Source organism: Natator depressus, chromosome 2 (assembly GCF_965152275.1).
Source record: "Natator depressus isolate rNatDep1 chromosome 2, rNatDep2.hap1, whole genome shotgun sequence".
Taxonomy (NCBI): Eukaryota; Metazoa; Chordata; order Testudines; family Cheloniidae; genus Natator; species Natator depressus.
Window position 1 is genome coordinate 193,228,694 of NC_134235.1, and position 19,977 is coordinate 193,248,670.

At 40.4% G+C, this 19,977-nt stretch overlaps 1 protein-coding gene across 8 annotated transcripts in view; it reads right to left on the reverse strand.

Annotated features, from left to right (window-relative positions):
- Positions 1-1,540: 1,540 nt before the first annotated feature.
- Positions 1,541-19,977, reverse strand: part of LRRC3B (leucine rich repeat containing 3B) — a 69,386-nt gene continuing 50,949 nt past the window's right edge. For all 8 annotated transcript variants that reach the window (XR_012638269.1, XR_012638266.1, XR_012638271.1 and 5 more), the window contains 2 exons: positions 7,020-7,315; positions 1,541-3,780 (listed from right to left, as the gene is read on the reverse strand). The gene's annotated coding sequence lies outside the window, so the exon portion shown is untranslated. The remainder of the gene's footprint in view (positions 3,781-7,019; positions 7,316-19,977) is intronic.

The window sequence follows — 19,977 nt, forward strand, 5'->3', positions numbered from 1 at the left end:
CAGAGGCAGCAAACGCCCCTTACAAGTTTGTTTCTCTGTGAGATGGCACCAAGTCATTCCGCGTATGTTTGCGGGCTTGTGAGATGTGCAAAGTTTACAAATACATCAGTGAAAGTTCCTGCTGGATTCAAAGGGCACAACTGAAATCTTTTAAAAAATGTTAGACATCTCTAGTGTGATACTACTTGATTTGTCTGTCAGGCATCTAAGGTATGCAGTGTTGTTGGCAGAGACCTGGAGAGCTCTGTGGAAGCTCAAAAGTTTCTCTCTCTCACCAGCAGAAGTTGGTCCAATACAAGATATTGCCTTACCCACCTTGTCTCTCTCAAAACATCTAATGTACCTGCCTTTAGAATATGTATGAGACCCTCATTTTCAAACCTTACTACCCCATATAAGACATCAAAACCCATATTTAGGCAGTTAAATAAGTGGCCAAACTGTCATAGCTTCTGGGTCCTACAGCCCGCCCACACCTGCGGCTTTCTGTGAGAAGAAAGCATTGCAGAAGGCACTGGTTCAGCTGCTCCCAAATGTGGCAACCAACTGGCACCATTAACATGTGTACACTGTTTAGAATGCGGTAGCATCCAAAGCGCAAAAAACGCTTTCCAAACACAGATGGAGACAGTGCTCTGAAGAGCATACAAAATATCCGGTGATGTGCAATAGCTGTTTTTGATTGCATGCAAAACATGCTACAAGCTTAGCCTCTGATGGGAATTCTTGACAGCTCTCCAGCAATGATCTGCACTACACTTAGTCCAAGGGCTTCAGATTCTACTTTCAATCCCTGAAGACAGGGACGGACAGAGGGAAAAAATATGATCTCCATAATAAAGTACAATATGAATGGTTATTATAGAACCCGACAGGGGTTCACTGTGTGGAAGCTAACAATTGGCTAGACTGAACAAACTGCACAAAGCCTTGCTCCCTGGTGTGCAGAGAGATTGCAAGGGCTGGACCTCCCACCCCACCCATCCCCTTACACCGGTAGACTCTACTCCTCTGGTTGCACTGAACTAATAAAGAGGGGAAACAGAGCTGGGGCTTTGCTATCTCCCTGCCTGCTTTAGTGTGATATGAGCTCCCATCAGTGCAGGTAAGGCGCAGCCCTCACGTGCCCCTAAAAGCAGAGACTGTGATTGTGATCATGCTTTGCCAGCATATTGTAAATGGTGGAGAAGGCTTCTTGGGCAAGCACCACTTTCCCTATCAGACTTAATATTTTTAAAATGTAGGGTAGCCATAAAAAAGTATACCACATTTTAAGTGGCTTCACTTCCCACTGCAAATGTTACATTGACAAGGGACTACTTTTTTCCTTATAATATATGATAATGAATCTCAAAACTACAGTTAGAAGTCTTCAGGTTTTCTTCATTGTTTCTAAAATAATCTGGAAATACCTAAAACATGATGCAGTGTGAAAACTGAAATGTTTCTTTTTAATTTAAATCTTTTGATTACTGCACGTCTGCATTTATGTATTCATTTTCAAAGACTTAATTTAGACAATCTGAAGTTCTCTAACCCAGGTTTTTAATTCCCATCAGTTTCAGGCTCATTTGAGTAATCCCTCTATAAGTCTCTGTATTAGGACCAGATTTACAATACCTCAATCAAAGTTTGATTGAGGTACTGTAAATCTGGTCCTAATACAGAGACTTAGCGCTGCAATTCAGATCAGCTTGAAATGGTTGGGACTTCAAGCAAACATATGTTCAATAGAAAAACCTTCTACACAAAACATGCCTTCCCTTAAAGCTGACCTGCAAAGAATTTCTTTAAAAGTGGGAATTGTGTCCTTTCCCCTCTTTTATGATGTATAAAGTGAGTGATATTTTTTAAAAAAATTCCTGATTGTTATTTACATTTAGAACTATCAGAGAGACTTTGGTCTTCCCTGGTTTTGCTGAAGAACCACTGGGAGGGCTCTGGGATATTTATTTTGAGTTTTTAACTGAAGGAGAAAGGGTGTTGAATCTTTAACATAGGGCTCCTTTATCAAATATGTCAATTAGTCATTGAAGGAAAATAGATGCTAAAAACAAACCCCGAAGTATAAAACAGTCTGACTAAAAATCCCTTTTCCCCCATAATTGCTGAACATTCACTTACGTGGCTTACATTATTTCACTACTTCTCCTGCCATCATAGAATCCTGCGGCCTAGATGGGATCTGAATTTCTAGTGTGAAAAAACAAAAGGAAAACACAAAACAACACTTTTTTCAAACACTTTTCCAGGCACCCTTTATAGATCAAAAAGAAAGGAAAAAAAAAAAAAGGGTGGGGAGAAGGCAGGCATTAACCTAGTTTATTTTTCTTTGCAGATGACCTTTATCAAAGTATATTTATTTAAAAGGTAAGCAACTCTTTTTGAATGTGCTTTGTCCCACATTTTACCAGGAATTTCACATTCACTGTTGATGTTATATATGGTAGCAACAAGACTTCACATCCATGATATTTAAGTTCAAGAGAGACAGGTTCCTGGAAGAGACTGTTTTATAATTATTTCTGGTCTGTTTGCCATTATATTTTCCGGGACTCCTGTAACAACCACTTGAGAGAGACATTTATTTCCTTGACAATAAGCATCTCAAGTATGTAGCCCATATATCTGACACAGGCTACTGTCATCATCGCAGAAAAAGGGGTGAAATCAATGGGAGTTAGCTGTCTAATTAACTCTTAGGATCTGGGCCTGTACTTTTACTGTCAGAGAACTAGACAAGGTCAACCATGGGCAGTATTGACCTTGCCTAGCTACCTCACAGTAAAAACTACATGTGCCTTGTCTCCACTAGGAGTTTGCAGCGGGATAGCTAATGGTGTGTTAGATAGCCTAGGGTTAAAACCACCTAAATGTGCACCTTTTTTTGGACAGAGAAGACAAAGCCTGAGAGAACCCATGAAAGAGTCTCTGATGAAGTCTTGCTAAGCCTGACACCTTCAGAACTGCAACGACTGACAATGAGGGTATGTCTTCAGTAGACTGTTGCATCTAGTGTTAACTGATTGCCAGCTAACTTGAGGTAGCTAACACGTTTGTAAAAGCTAGTATGGACATTCCCCAAAAGCGTGATCCAGGTTACCAAGGCTGATCTTTTCCCTAGGATAAAGACGCATGTTAGCTACCTCAAGTCAGCTGGCAGTCAATTAACTCTGGGTACAAAAGCCTAGTGAAGGCAAGCACCCAGAGACAATGCATGAGACGAGAGAAGCACTTGATCTCGGTGACAGGACAAGAAAACATGGGTTCACTAAAAAGTACAGAGGGCCTAATGCTGGTATGTGCTGAGCTCCCACAACTCTCACTGACTAATCAGAGTTGTGTACTTACCCTTACCCAAGAGTCAACTCTTAAGGCCCTAGGTGTGAATTTTCCAAATTCCCCAGGAATATTATAGTTTACCTGATGCCCCTTCTGAGCAATGCCAAGTTGTAGCTCACCAGTCCTCCTTGGCCAAGGCAGAAATATTAAAGGAATGAGGAGAAGCACTAAAATGTTATGGGACTGGCAAACATGGGTGACAGTAATCCCAGGTTGAGACTTACAGGAAGTGAACTGAACTGGGACCTTGATCCAAGCCTCAAAAAGCCAAGGTGGCGGGGATGGCTAGTGACCAAGCCTCCTCCTTATCCAGGATCCCCAAGGCCAGCGGGACAGATCTCAAGCTTCCACATTCTTCTTCTTCTGTCTTCCTTCCTTTTCTTAGGCGGTGCAGAAAGCACATAGCGAGGCAGGCTGATTCCTGAGATGGGCTCCAAGCTTCCAGGGATAAGAGTTAGAGAAGACTAGTTGAATCATGCATGAAGTGAACGGTGCCTTTTTTGTTCTAGTAGTCATGGGTTTCTCCGATCATATCACTCACACCAACGTAAATCAAGAGTAACTCCACTGAAGTCAATGCAGTTACATGAAAGTAAAACAGGTGTCGGTGAAACAGGTCACATATCTACCTATCTATTTCTAGTTATTTTGTGGACACTTGTGGTTTTATAGCCTTGCTTTTCTGCTCTTCCTGAAATGGAAAGTTCAGTGTGGGGATATTCATACATTGTCTCAGAATCTGTTCAAGAGAAAAACCACTTGTCATGTGCCTTGTCTTCTGAACCTTTAGGTTAAGATTCAGAGAGTTCTACTTCCTACAAAGGGAAAGACGAGATGCTAGAGGCCAAGGAGTGCATGTTTCTATGTTTTGATGGATTTTTATTGAGTTTTTCCTGGATTTTCCTATTTGGTAAAACTTAATGAACTATGAGATTTCTTGTTTTCTCTCTACACCCACACACATGAGGTCTTGCTTGTCTTCTGAGGAAGGACAAGCACCAACCTTTCCCATTTTAATTTTCTATGATTTGTTTACTTTCTTAAATTTATGTAACGAGAGGCTGTTGCTAAGCTTAATTCCTGTGGCAATTACTTTTTCCCTGGTAGAGGCTTCTAGGCACTGCTGAAATACAATAATAAATAATAATCACCTGGGCTAAATGTTTCTCCCAATAGCTCTTGTCATTTTTTGCTTGTAGAACTCGGTCATAGGGTGCTAGAGACTTCTATCTGGATGCAGTATAGTAACCCCACCATCTTTAGGACATGCAATCAAGCTAAAAATCAAACCTGGGTCAGATCCTCAGCTGCTGTAAATTGGTATAGTTCTGTTGGAGCTGCAGTGATCTACACTACTTGACAATCTGGCCCTTTATGCTTCTGGAATGCATCCAGGAGGGCAGTACAGAATGAGCAGCTTGGTTTCATTGCAGATGGACATTTAAGAGGAGGGAAAGCAAAGAGAGAAGCAGGAAATGATGTCTTCATTCGCACAGCTCATACCCCCTTCCCTATACATCTACCCCATTTCTAAAAACACAGGCAGCCAGTTTAACACTCTGCTGCTGGAACACTGGAGCGTGAACATTATTTTTCTCATCCAGAGCTTTTAAAACAATGCAGAAAAATATCACTTCTCCTAGGGTCAGTGAGGGAAGAGACTGCTGCAGAAGTAGTGATCTGAGGCAGCTGATTAGCTGTGGCCTTGGGAATAACTGCTGCTTTGTCTGAGCACAGTGAGGACTTTACCTTCCCTGCCAAGTCTGAGGCAAGAGAGCTGCTGAGGCATTTACCGTATTACTGGCCTTGAAGTGCAGAGGCCTTGGATTCATCATCTTGCTCCTCAGAGAACTAGCCTCACAGTTGGGTGGGAAAGAGAGCAGCAGCTGACGTGTCATTTGCTGGAGCGTCAGCCTTCAGGCTTGAAGAGGCCTCAGAGTTGCCATGCTGGTCAATGGAGTCCTGGCCTAATCACCACCTGGATGAAGCTGTTCAGAGACACCAGCACAGCCTCAGTGCTAGGGGTTGGAACTGATCTGCTGAAAGAAAGGCACAAATCCCCTATGTACATGGATTGCGGGGGGGGGGGGGGTGTGTGTGTGTGGGAGACTCATAGTCTGAACACTCCCTGAGGTATATACAGGCCAATGAGCTTGTGGGTCTGTCTTGTTAGCCATGTTAAAAGTCTCCCTGCCAGCTGAGCAGGGGCAGTCTAGGAATTGAGTTAAGTAAACTGTCAGGTGGCCTAGGGCTTGTGGTAGGTCAAATTGTTTTTCATTCATGTGTTATGCATTGGGTATGATGTTCTCCTCCTGCATTCCCGCACCAGTGCTGTAACCTCACACATACTGCAGGGACTTCTTTGTAATCGCTCCTCCCAGCCACTACACTGGGTTGCTGGACATCTGAACTCTCGCGGGAAGACTGTGACCATGCGTACATGACGAAGTTTTGCCAGCATAGCTATGTCAAGTTAGGAGTGTGAAAACCATGCCCCTAAATGACATAGTTCTCTCTCTCTCTCACCACCACCCCCTCTCTCCCCACACACCCCATATAGGCACAGCTTATCCTAGCAAGAGTTTTCTTTTGGCAGTATGCCTGATGTCTTACAATTTTAACTATACCAGCAAAAGAACTCCTTTTTCCCCACATACACTGTCTCCAGTAAGGGATGTTGCTGGTATAACTGCACCAGCAAAGCCTTTCTAGGATATACTAGTGCAGGGTCTCCTCTAGTCTCAATGCTCTTTATCAGGGGTGAGAAGGAGAAGGGGGGTGTTGAAAGGGGATGGATGGGGAGGCAGAGATTACTCCTGGCCTTGCTCAAACCAGCCAATGACACTGGTTATGTCCTCAGGCTTGCCTGCCCCTTCTCCTCTCTCTCTACCCATAAAGCTCCTAGGTTACCTCCCTTATGGGCTGCCTAGATTCCCTCCAATATCTTGATCCTGACTGACTTCTCCAGTCAGCCATGACTCCCATAAGCTGCCCCTCCTTCTGCCCAGCCCTCCAGTGCCCTGTAGTGAGGTATGAGTTACAGACTTCTGCTAGCCCCCACCCAGTCCAACTGCTTGTGGGGGCATGGTGAGGGAAAAAGGAGAGACTATTTCCCACCAATGGGAAATGTTGTACAAAGAGCTGCACAAAATTTAACAGATTTAAATTTGAATGGTGGCGAAGGACTCTGTGCCATGAAGGAAACAAATCTGCCAGTGACCCAAAGCAGGACGATTTAGTCCCCACGATATGAAAATGGGTTTGGTTTTAGAGACAGATTATCCCTATGTAGAACAGGCAATCATGGCAAATCTGCTTGCCTTTTGGTAGATGAAGCTATTACATAATGCGGGTGGAATAGCTTGGCAGGCTGAAGCAGAGGAAAGACATGCAAAACTTAACTTAGCAACCAAGTACCTGTGTGTTCCAGGAATGTTAGTAATGGCTTAATTTCTGTGCCATCACTTCCACCTACAGAACACATTTCAGCATTGCAACATTAATTAAAGAGCATGAAAAACAGATTTAGATTGGAATATCTAGAACAGCTTAAACCACCACAGGAGTTTCAGGCTTTTGTAATTAGTATACCCAGCTTTCCCTCCCCGACAAACCTCTATCCTGGATCCCACTACGTTACTGCCACCCACCTCCTCTTCATTTGTACACATACTAACCCACGTTTGAGGCTGCCTGGTTCCCAGTCTCATGATCGTAAGACAAGTTGCATTGTTAGAGCACACACAATTGAATGAGAGGATAGAAGAGCTGAGGGCTTAGTCTGGTAAACCAGTGCAGTTAAAAAAAAAAAAAGAGTTAGGAACCGCTGTCAAATGTTCGCTAGGAGCAGCTCCATCAGGTCTGCTAGTAGGAAACGCTTCTCCAAATCCTCAGGCGAGGTTGTATATGTCCTTTCACAGACTTCTGTTTGTGCTGCATGCTGGGTCCTCTTCTTTGGGTTTCAATCCAACACCTACAGCAGAAAGAGCATGTGTGTCAGGCACCTACTATTGTACTCAAATTTTATATAAAAAGCATCTGAATAGTCATAACCCTTATGCTTTTACCAGCTAAAAACTGACCGCTGTTCATGCCTGCAATCATTCCAATGTTGTTGTGTCAAAACAAATCTAATGGTATAAGAAAGAGAAGCAGTTCAGTATGGATTCAGGATTTACCCTGAGGATTTTACAAATATAAAGCATTTTTTTAAATCATTGCAGGCTCTCTCCCAAACCATCCATCAGGTACGGAAGGACTCACTCTTCGAAGCCAAAATGATGTGTTCAGTGTTCATGTGCACATATGATTTATTAATGCAATGAATGTAGTTTAGCTGAGGGAGTAGAAGATGGGTACCAGCTATCTTCAGGTTTGCAATTCAGTCCTTCTGCATATTTAATTTTACCTCATCTTTGCTAATTAATTTTAACTAAAATGCAGAGGTTATGATGAAGGGTTGTCTCCATACAACTTCCTCTCTTTCGAAGGAAAGCTTGAAAATAGAAGAGCACATTCCTTCAAAGGCAAACGGTGCTTATTTAGCTCACTCCAGCAGTATGTTCACAAAAAACAAACAAACTAAACCAAAAACAATCCCCTGCTGCTCAGCAGCAGTGACTGTGAAAAATACTGGAGACTTCAAGTATTTAAACAATAATGGGCTGTTTTTCCTAGTCTCCTGCTGGCTGCCACAATTCTACTGAAAAGTGACTGGGTGAGAGCTGTTGACTAAATAGGCTCTGGCCTTCATCCTACAGGTTTTACAATAGGAAGAAAGCTCTTTATAAGAACTCCCTACATGTAACTATAAAGTCAGCGAGCACCTACATACCAAAAGAGCAGAATTTGTCCCTTATTATTAATGCACTATTTAAACCGTACACAAATAAAGTGCTGTCATGGTTATCTCTTGGAACATTGAGAAGTAATCGCCTAAACTAAAAGCCTAGTCTAGTTTTCCAAGAGGGCATGTCTCAAGCAGCCTTTTTCCAGCAGGCACACAGTTTTCTAAGAGTTAACCCGCTATTAACTTCTTAATTCCAGCATGTCACCACAAGCTCTCTGAATACTTCTTGATGCAGCAACTTCTTTGAAAGAGCACATGCTGTGGTGAAATCCTGACCCCACTGAGGCAATGGCAAAACTCCCACTGACTGCAGAGGTGTGAGAATTTCACCCCCCAGGTACTTTTTGTAACAAGGTACATTATGAGCAGTGTACCTGATACATCTGGCAACAGCACTGTGATTAAAACAGAACTGAGCCTTTTTTTCTTTAAGAATCTGATTGTGCAGTTCACAAATGAGGCCTTAAAATGAGGTGCTGTCTGCGGGAGTTTCAGGATTGCCAGCTGTAATAAAAATAAATGCATGTTTCAGTGAACTTCTGGGTTAAGTAGGCAAAGTTTATTTTCATATGCAGAACCTTAAATTAAAATACAGTAAATTGCACCCTGCTGTTTTAATTCAGCAACCATTCTGCTTGAGAGAGTTTCAGTCTATATACTTCAATTTATTTACAGAATTTAATGTATCATCTGATATAAGGGACATATAAAAACCTCAGAAAAGAAGTAGGCTTCAACTATATCTTCATCCATTTACACATTTCCCAATAAAGTCCATCAACAGCAACAAGAGAAAAGTGGTTTTAACAAATGAGAGACAGCTGGTTGAAGATTAAACATGTGGACAGCTAAGAAAGTTAAATTAAAAGGTTATGCAACTTAAGTCATCCAGACAATACTAAACACCAAAAACAGATTAAGGTTATAATGCAGCTGGAAATTAGCGGGGGTGAAACCCCCCCTAAAATACTTCAAGGTATAGCTGACAAACAACCTTAACTGGTGTGTTCATTTAGACTAGCGGAGAGCCAGCTTCTGGTTCCCCAAGATTGCTCTGTACCATTTTGACAATGCAAAACAGCCTTAACATTGGCTTAACTAGATTCTTAATCACGGGGAAAGCCCTAGGTGTCATAGTTGGCTCCATGCCATCCCCTGTGCACTCCCGGATCTAGCGAACATAGCCAGGGACCTGCAATCTCCACCCAATACCTGAGGTCAAAATGGCCCATGGAGACAAGAGGCAGCTGAACATAAGCTATAACAAGGCAGACTGTTTCTTTCATGGACCGACCAGACCAGCACCACTAAGATCAGGGCAGTGCAAAGATACCTCCTCTCCCTTGCCTGCCCCCCAATCCCAGAGCAGCACCAGGCACAGCATGGCCAATCCCCACAATCTTGCTGTTACAGTCTAAAACTTTAGCATGCTTATAATTAAAAAAACAAATACTTTCCCTCTTCAATATATCTAATTACTTAACAATATACAGTATAGAAATAATACCAGCAAAAGAGAGCTCATTTGTTGGCTTCATAGTTACAATTCACGTATCCATTTCAGTCACTTTGGCTAAATCCAGAATAAATTAATTCTCTTCTACTGGTACAAGTAAATGCTGCGTAGAATTACATTCATAAGAGCCCTTAGAAAAAAAGAAAGTAACTTTAAGATGAGAACTAAAGCACCCGTAAGTCAAGAAATGTATAAAAGCTCAGCCTCAAAAGGTGACCAGCAAAAATGGCCATTCTGTTTGTTTGCTTGCTTATGATGTATGTGTAAGCAGGATCTGAATGAATGCTTCCCTGACAGCTAGCTAGAGGGTGGGGTGGGGAGACTTTGGGTGTGTTTATGTAAATACAGTTTGCTCCTGCCCTGCTTAGATATTCAGCAGATAGAGCAGTGTCAAAGTAATCAACTTTGGGTGGTGTTGGGTTACAAATCACCGTAGTACTGAATGCAGGGGTGGTGAAATGTTGTTACAAATGTTTGTTTATTGTAGGAATACAGGAAAGCATGGTTGTGCTTAACCTGTCCCAAGTAAGGGGGTCACCCTCATTTGAAAGAGCCTCGTTAAGCCAGGGGCTCGAATGCCAGACGCCTAAGAAAATAAGAGGAGTGAGGCCAGGTGTCCTAGCCAGGAGGCTGCAAATCCTCTCCAAGGGTTCTTCCTGGACTAGTTAAGCCTGTGCCTCCCCACTGTTTAAATAGGCTTTATTAGGATTCTGTTTATTATTTTAAATGCTCAATCAGAACTGAAACATGTTTTGGTAGGACTGTGTTTCTACCCTGCCTGCTAAGAGCTTAAAAATCAGTAAGATCTGAAATAATTTGAGATGGGGCCTATAAAGAGCTGAAAATTACTAAGAGACTGATGTGCAGAGGTTACAGCAGAGAGGCAGGTGGCAGGAGAAGGTGACTGACAGTCAACTGGCAAACGAGTGTCTGGTAAGGCACAGCATACAGCCAGCAGGGCGGCTGGGGGAGAGGCCAGTGGAGTGGCTGGCAGAGAGGAACCCCGCAGAGAGGGTTGGCAAGTGAGCGCTTGAGCAGTGGAGGGAGTAAGGTGCTTTACCTTCCCACTCTCCACCCAGGGTGGGAGGTGAACTCTGGGTCTGCACTGCCCAAGGACAGCAACTGTGAGTGGGATGCAGAGAAGGGTCAGGCACATGAAAGGGACTTTTGGGTTAGTGAACTTGAGGGGAAAAAGGACACTGCCCAAATTACTTGCTCATGGTTTACGTTTTTATGAACCCTGGTTGCAGTGTTTTTCCAAATTAACACCCAGTTACTTCCCTCCTTTTATTAAAAGTTTCTTTTCTCCACTCAGACTCTGTGCTTGTGAGTGGGGAAGTATTGTCTCTCAGAGGCACCCGGAGGTGGTGTGTCATTTTCCCAGGTTACTGGGTAGGGGCTCAAGTCGGTTTTGTGTTGTATTGATGGAAAGGAAACCCTAGATATTGAACCCGGCCCTGGTTGCTGCTGGCTCCACCTGACAGAAGGGTTACATAGGTAGAATGCCTGAAACATCTGGAGTTTTTTTCCTTCTAAAATTTTTCCCTGCTGGTTGTTTTTTTTCCTATTACAAGTTTACATCCTGTTTTCCACCTTGGAGGACTCTATGGCCTCTAAGGAGAAAAGGTACACTTTTAACATGTGTTGAAATCCTTGCATAGACAAAGCAGCTGTAGTTTAACACATTAGCTGGTTGAGGTAAAACCTGTGGGAGACTCTCAGGTTCACTTTGACCAGCTCCCACATGTTAAAACTACAATTGCCCTGTGTACAGTAGGATTTTAGCATGTTTGTGTTAACATGTTAAAAAAACAACCCCCTACCATTTCTCCCAGTGAAGACAAGACCTCAAATACATTGTCCACACTAAGACTCAAATCCTCAAATACTTGATCATTTCTTAAATTTATTTGCAGTGGGAAGGACTTAGACTCACCTCTAGCATTCTAGAGCTTGTTGGGTTTTGTTCCTTTAAACTGTGCTGTATACCTCAGTAATTCAGAGCCATCACAAGAAAAAACAACATCCAAACTATTTTTACTCCCCCAAGAGGAGAAAGGAAAGAAAAAGCATAACATCTTACAGTAGACTATATCACTAAGTAAAGAATTCATGTCAAAAAATCTACCCACTAACGAATGCAAAGAAAAGAAAATTGGTCCACAGATACTATTCATAAATACATTTTTGCATCCTTGAGTTTTCATAAGTAGGCCAATATTCTAATTTTTTTTAAATTAAGTTTTAAAAGGGTCTGCACAGTTCACCTAGCAATTTTTCCTTCTAGTAAGTTGTGTTCCTCTTTTTAGAACAGCAGTAGTGTTTGGGAAGCTCTCTAATAATTCAGCAAGATGGCTAGAGGGCTTAACTCAGGGACAGCATAAGCCATGCTGGTGAACCTGTTATCTTTCATGGCTCACCCAATATGTCCAGACCATAGGAGGGCAGTTTGAAAGGATATGGATGGAAATGTACTAGGTACAGTAGCTGCATGCATAATGTTCAGAAAGCAACAAAGCAAAGTGATTACAAGGTTGAATGGGGAAGAGAGAAGTTCCATGGAATATCCAGAGTGGTTCATGTCCTGTAGATACATACAGCAACCAGAGGTAAGTATTAAGTGTAGATGAATGAATGAAATAAGTAGGTATGTACCTATTCAGACATGCACACAGAAACACCTATGATACAGTATATACATTCAGTACAGGCAAAAAGAAAAGGAGTACTTGTGGCACCTTAGAGACTAACAAATTTATTGAGCATAAGCTTTCGTGAGTCTCTAAGGTGCCACAAGTACTCCTTTTCTTTTTCCGGATACAAACTAACACGGCTGCTGCTCTGAAACCATTCAGTATAGGATATATGCTGCATATGCAGCACATATCCTATACTCATTGATTTGATTTATTGTCAAGCTCACTGACTGAGTGAAGTACAAACAAAACTAAGGACACCTGCACATTTTCCCATGAAAACCAACAGAAGTACTCATACTCTCTCTCTCTCTCTCTCTAAATCTTCATTGTTTAAAGCTTAACAATTCCCATTTTCACTAAAAACATGCATTTAAGCAAAAGACATTTCCTTGTGAAAAACCAAAGCTTCAGAACTTTGTAAATGCTTATAGAGAGACTCCCTCACTCTTTGAATGGACCATAAACTTGGTCCACATGAGTGACAAAACTAAAGCTGCAACATCCTGTGTATCCATGGGGAGGGGTCACAGTGAAGTGATGAAAAGAATGCAGCCATCCTATCTGGATGATTCACAGTGCTAACTGCTAGAGTGTTTCCCTGTAGCTAGCACTGTGAATCATTGAGAAGCCACTCTAACCACAAGTTGTGGTGCTGCTCGCCCTGGGCCTCATGCCCATTCCACCCTTTTGGAGTCTCCTTGTCCACCAAAAGATCTGCTGCTGCTTCGGGGGAGAGAATGAGGCACAACTGTTTCACTTCTGTTTCTACCAGGAGACACCTCTCCTCACGAACAGTCTGGTCTGGGAAGCGAATTCCTTTTCCACCTGTCAAAAACGTTAGGGAGAAGGGGTGGGCTGGGGTGGAATTAAATTTAAAACCACCACAAAGCCTCTCACCCTGGCAAGAATCTAAGCCTGTACCGCCATGCCTCCTTTCAGCAGTACCAGTGCCTTGGCAGCACCGGTCAATTAACCTGCCCCTTCACAGGCTCTCAGGTGAGGGGCAGGAAATCAATAACCAGTCATCCTAGCATTCAGAATTAGTGTCTCTCTCTAATTATTATGATTATCATCATCACATCCAACGGCAAGTTGCACAGTAAAGTTGAGCTGCAAATCAAGTTATCAGAATTCCATCCACTTCAGTAATATATGCTGTATGGTCCCCTCAGCCAGGGAGGGACTCGGTCAGCACATGCCACCTAGTAACTCTCTCCACACACCACTTGCAGGTTGTGTTAGCCAACTGTGGAGTGACAGCCCCACCTCTGCTTGTGACCTCACGGCCACCATGGAACTCAGCTGGAGCAAACCAATAAGGGAGTATTTGCATAAAGCCATTTTTACAGTACAGTCTTCCAGAATTTTTCTTTTTGTTATTATTTTAGAGCATCTAAGGTGGGGGCTGGAATCTTTAAAAAAAGGACTGAGCCAAATGGAATCCACTTTTATCCAGAAAACACACTGAGCTTAATCAAAATGCTTCTTGGCTCTACTGGAGAGACAACAGCACACAGCTTGTGGGGGGTTATGACTGAAGCACAGATTTCCCATACGTGTCAACATTTAGATTTGATCAGGAGGCAAAAATATTTTTAATTTAAAAAATTATTGAGTCCAAAGATCCCTCTGCCAGATAATTTTTTAAAAATGCCCTGTGCTATTTCCTGCAACGTAGCAGATTTAAAAACATTGAACTCCACTCCCCACAGATTTTATACTATAGAAGTGAGAGTGTAGTTGGTATTTAGCCATTTCTGTACAAAAACAACTTGTCAGTGGCAACAAATTATGTTGTTATAATAAAAGTACACAGTATGAGCCTACACTATAGTATCCCAAATGAACTGATGTAGCTTGTCATTATTACATACAAAAAATAATCCACATAGAAAATAATCACCAGCATTAAAAAAAAGTCCTTACACTATCATGCCTCTCAGAGGTGGAAGGTGGTTACAAAATTTAGAGGAAAGAAAAATTAGGCCTCTGAAGAACCCCTCCCCTCTCCAGTAACAACCGTCCTGAAGCTACAAGTAAGCCACATTTTTAAACAACTGAGCAACACTCTTCCCTTAATTCTCATGTTAAATTAAGCTTCAAAGCCTCCCACTTTCCTCACTCACTGAAGTAGAGTCTTGATGGGTCTCTTCCTGTACAAATGGCAACTTCTCCTTTCTTTAGTCAGTTTTTTATGTTGGGTTAAATACTGTTAGAAATGCCAATTTAGTAATTTTGTGAACAATATGGAATTTATGAATTAAAAAAAATGGGGGTAAAATCCTGCCTAATGAAAGTCCATGGGAGTTTTGCTGTGACTTCAATGGAGCCAGGATTTCACCCCATGAGTTTTCCTTTACAAGACACTTTTAGTCAAAAAAGTGATTATGTAAAAACAGCATTTTCTTTACTGCACAGATCTGCTCCTTCCTTTTGTGTTTCTTTTCAGTAAAATAACAGTTGTGACTCAAATTTTTAGCAAGACTGGCAGCACCTGGCCTATACAGCTACTGAAGAGTGACCTGGATACTTTTCCTTGCCAGCTAAATTGTAATTGCAATATTTTTGTGTGTTAGGCAGAGAAAGTCCTGCTTTATTTTTAGATTTTAAGCAGAGATTGCTGTGCTGGAAGTTAAAAGAAATCACCCTTTTATTTGTAACAAGACTAAATTAAATACAGAATCAATTGAAGGCATATCAATATGAGTTTATATGTACAAAAATCGCCTTTCAAAGCACAGTTTAACTTAATTTTCATAGGTTTGGGTGGGGTTTTACAAACAATGAGCGAGATCCTCAGCTGGTATAAAAATCATTGTAGCTCCAGGATCTATCGCACGGAGCTTGAGCTGTACATACTGGAAAAAACCTAAAGATTTGTTTATTCATTTATTTGGGGGGGGGGGGGGCAGAGATAAAAAAAGTGTATGATTCCAGTGTGCAAGAATTGAGGCACTTGACAATTGCCAAGGAGGCTTTCTGCTATTAAAATCATATCTAGTTATAGTCTGTCTACATTGTGTAGTACATATTTATAAATAACAGTAGAGCTGAATAATATATCAATTCTATGTCGGCAGTCCGTTCCCTTTTTCTCTCCAAAAAGGGATAATATATGTTTTAGGATCCAATATTCTGCTTGGCAACACAGTAATATAAATATGGCAGAAAATTGGTTCCTAGAGTAACTCCACTGAAGTCAACAGAATTACACCAGGGCTGAATTTGGTCCAGCATATATAAAGGGAATACAGATGGTGAGTCTTATGAAAGACATGTCCTATTTCAATATGTTTTTGTATTTTGCTGCTACAGCATATAATTTTATCTGTTCTCTTCAGATTCATTATTTGAATTTCCCCCTCTCATTGGAGGCTGTTTCTGCAGTCTACGCAGAGAGTTGGTAGCAGTGTTGGGGGCGAGAGTGGAACCTTTGAATAGTCTGGAGTTTTTGCAAAACATTTTCTGAAGAAAGGGCCTGTCTACACTACTGGCCGGATCAATGAGCTGTGATCGATCCAGCGGGGGTCTAGTATAGACGCAATAAATCGACTGCCGATCACTCTAGCGTCGACTCCAGTACTCCACCTCAACGAAAAGCACAAGGGGAACTGATGGGAAAGCGTCTCCCGTCGACTCACTGCAGTGAAGACACTGCGGTAAGTAGATCTAAGTATTGTGACTTCAGCTACATTAATCATGCTGAAGTTGCGTAACTTAGATCGATCCCATCTCCCGTAGTGTAGACCAGCCCAAAGAAACCAGTAACATCTAAACCCAACAGGATTTGTGCAAATTAACACCATTCCACTCCCTAAAAGCCTTTTTTCTTGAAAATCCATTGAAGAGTCAATTTCATTAGCTCAACAGATAGCAGATTAATCTTTTGGCCAAAGAGCAAAACTTAGAATACCTAACAATTCTCTAGCGGACAAGGTGGATGAGCTGATATTTTATTGGACCAACTTCTATTGGTGAGAGACACAAGCTTCCAAGCCATACAGGGCTCTTATTCAGGTCTGGGAAAGGAACTCTCAGCATCAAAGCAAATGCAAAGATTGTTTAGCATAATTACTTAGCACATATTGTAAGAGGCCATTCAAGGTAGAGTGGCCTGTCAACACCTCTGCAGTCACAGGACAAAAAGAGGGGGTTAGTGGGTTATATATTGTTGTAACAAGCTATAAATCTAGTGTGTCTGTTCAGTCCATTTAGCTGTAACACTCGAGTTCCTTCAGATCTGGGAAGAAGAGCCCTGTGTAGCTTGAAAGCCTCTCTCTCTAAGGTGCCACTAGTACTCCTTTTCTTTTTGCGAATACAGATTAACACGGCTGCTACTCTGAAATCTCTCATCAATAGCAATTGGTCCAGTAAAAGATTTTACCTCACTCACCTTGTCTCGCTAATATCCTGGGACCACCATGGCTACAACTACACTGCATATAAAAAAATCTTTAACTTTCCAAAACTGTTCCATTAAAGAGTACCTAAAATTTAACTAGACCAAATACTGGGACTTGCTGAGTCCACCGGAGTAGCAGGTACACAGCATTTGGCCCATGAAGATCACACAAAAAGCCATTCTTACCCACTTTCTGAACACATTAAAAAGAACTAGAAGTTCTTTTCTTCATTTGGAATGCAATTACCTATTTCCAACTTCAGTTTATTTTATAGATTACTTTCTTTTGTATAGCAACCCAGATAAAGAGAGAGTTAATAAACCCACACAAAAGGTGTAAAACAAGCTTGAGCATTCCATAGATTTTAAAACACGATACATCTGCTTTAACAGAAATAACTGATGTCCTCATAATTCTAAGGGAGGTTACTAGTTTGGTTTTTTTAATTCATTTTTTGTCCTTTAACTCTTGCTTTTCTAAAGCACCTGTTTGTAAATACTTAATCCCTAAGGCCACAAAACATTCCATGCTCAGTAAAAGTGAACCTATATGGATTCTTACGCAAATATTGTTTTATTATGACAGCAGAAATGCATTCCGGTTCATTTGTTCAATTTGAAAAGATAAAAACATCATGTTTTTAAAGATTACGGCCCTTAAAATGTTTAATTTATACAGTATTAAAGGCTGAGACTATCTATATGACGGTCTTATTTTTCATAAACATTTATCAGTAAAACCACCTAAAACACCCCCATCAGTCCGATATGTAGTAGGACATGCGCTATCCACACATTCACTCATATTGCATGTCCTTTAAACACCATGGCCAAAATTTTCAAACTTTGGGTGAATTCAGTGACATTTACATTGCAAAAAAAACAGGCCATTTTTATTTAAGGTCCTAAATATAGCTTTAGGAGCCAAACTTTACATACTCGTGTCTGAAAATGTTTGCCATTTCTATCAGGATGGATTGATTTAGATCAAAGTAATTTAAATGAGCAAGCAGGAATCCTTGATATAAATAACCAATTTTAATCTTCCTTTGCAGTTATAGTTTTTAGTTATTTTCCTAAAGAAATACTGATTCTCTTTGGCTGGTTGAATGATCAACTGTTAAAACATGTTGATCTGCAACTAAAGATAGTCTTTATATTAACTATGGTACTTCTTTGTAGCTAACCAGAAGAGAGAGAGAGAGAGAGAGAGAGAGAGAGAGAGAGAGAGAGTGTGTGTGTGTGTGTGTGTATTTTAACAGTTATATATATTTTAACAGTTATATGCCTTAACATACATTTATTTAGATTTGAAATTTTTACATTTTTATCATATCATTGAATGAAGAATTATGCATTTCTCATTTACTATGAGTAATTTTTTTACTCATGATTTGTATCAAGCTGCATTTGGATGAAAATTGGAATTCAATAAAAATGCACAAAAATAGTATTTTAAAATGGTTTTCATTTGTTAAATAAAAACTACATAAGAAAAAATCAGTCTATCCAAATAATGATTTGTGTCTAAAACTAACTGATTTATTAAACAAAAGTATTATCTGTAGTTAGTGAAGAGAACGGATTGTTTCTGGTCATCATGTCCTTCATGATTTTAGAACTAGTATATCTCATCCTCTCAGACTTTGTTTTATTCATAAATTGGAAGAGTAAAACAAGGTTTCTGGCTTTTTCAAATCCCAATGTGTTTCTCAACTTTCAGTGAACTAGTCACTGAAGTGATCTAGTTCAATAAACTAAAATGAAGATAATATTCTCTGTACCTGCAAAAGAGTCTACTGCTGTCAAATCTGGCCCAGCACTTCAGCAAACTCTGGCTTCAGGTGCTTATCCAGTGACTTCTATCAGCTCAGTGGTTTGACTATCCTTAAAACTGGCAGCAGACACGTATTGCTTGAATGTTTTTATTGAATGTATATATTAATATATAATAGTAAGTTTAGAACTTAATATAGGTGGTCATAATTTCAAATATAATTTTTAATGGGTTACTTTTAAAAAGAAAAACATTTAAATTAAATTAAACATCCAATTACATTAAAAATCCGATTTTTTTAAAATCATTAATTTTTAACCATGGCACTGGATTTTATTGGTACCATGCTGTAAATTAGAGAGAAAAATCAGTATTGTGTTTGGAATTATCACAGGATCTCTGCTTCCGTATTATATTATAATTAGGGTTGTCAAGCGATTAAAAAAATAATCATGATTACTTGCACTGTTAAACAATATTTTTGGATGTTTTCTACATTTTCAAATATATTATTTCAATTACAACACAGAATACAAAGTGTACAGTGCTCACTTTATATTTATTTTTATTACAAATATTTGCATTGTAAAAAATAGTAGTTTTCAATTCACCTAATACAAGTACTGTAGTGAAATTTCTTTATCATGAAATTTGATTTTACAAATGTAGAATTACGTACAAAAAACCTGCATTCAAAAATAAAACAATGTAAAACTTTAGAGCCTACAAGTCCACTCAGTCCTACGTCTTGTTCTGCCAATCGCTCAGACAAACAAGTTTGTTTACATTTACAGGAGATAATGTGGCCTGCTTCTTGTTTATAGGGTCACCTGAAAGTGAGAACAGGCATTTGCATGGCACTATTATAGCCCGCGTTGCAAGATATTTACATGCCAGATGTGCTAAAGATTCACGTCCCTTGATGCTTCAACCACCATTCCAGAGGACACGCGTCCATGCTGATGAGGAGTTCTGCTCAATAACTATCCAAAGCAGTGCAGACTGATATATGTTCATTTTCATTATCATGAGTCAGATACCACCAGCAAAAGCTTGATTTTCCTTTTTTTGGTGGTTTGCGTTCTGTATTTTCCATATCAGAGAGTGTTGTTCTTTTAATATTTCTGAAAGCATGCTCCACACCTCATCCCTCTCAGATTTTGCAAGGCACTTCAGATTCTTAAATCTTCGGTTGAGTGCTGTAGCCTTCTTTAGAAATTTCACATTGGTATCTTATTTGCATTTTGTCAAATTTGCAGTGAAAGTGTTCTTAAAATGAACAACATGTGCTGGGTCATCATCCAAGACTGCTATAACATAAAATATATGGCAGAATGTGGGTAAAACAGAGCTGGAGACATACAATTCCCCCCCAAGGAGTTCAATCACTAA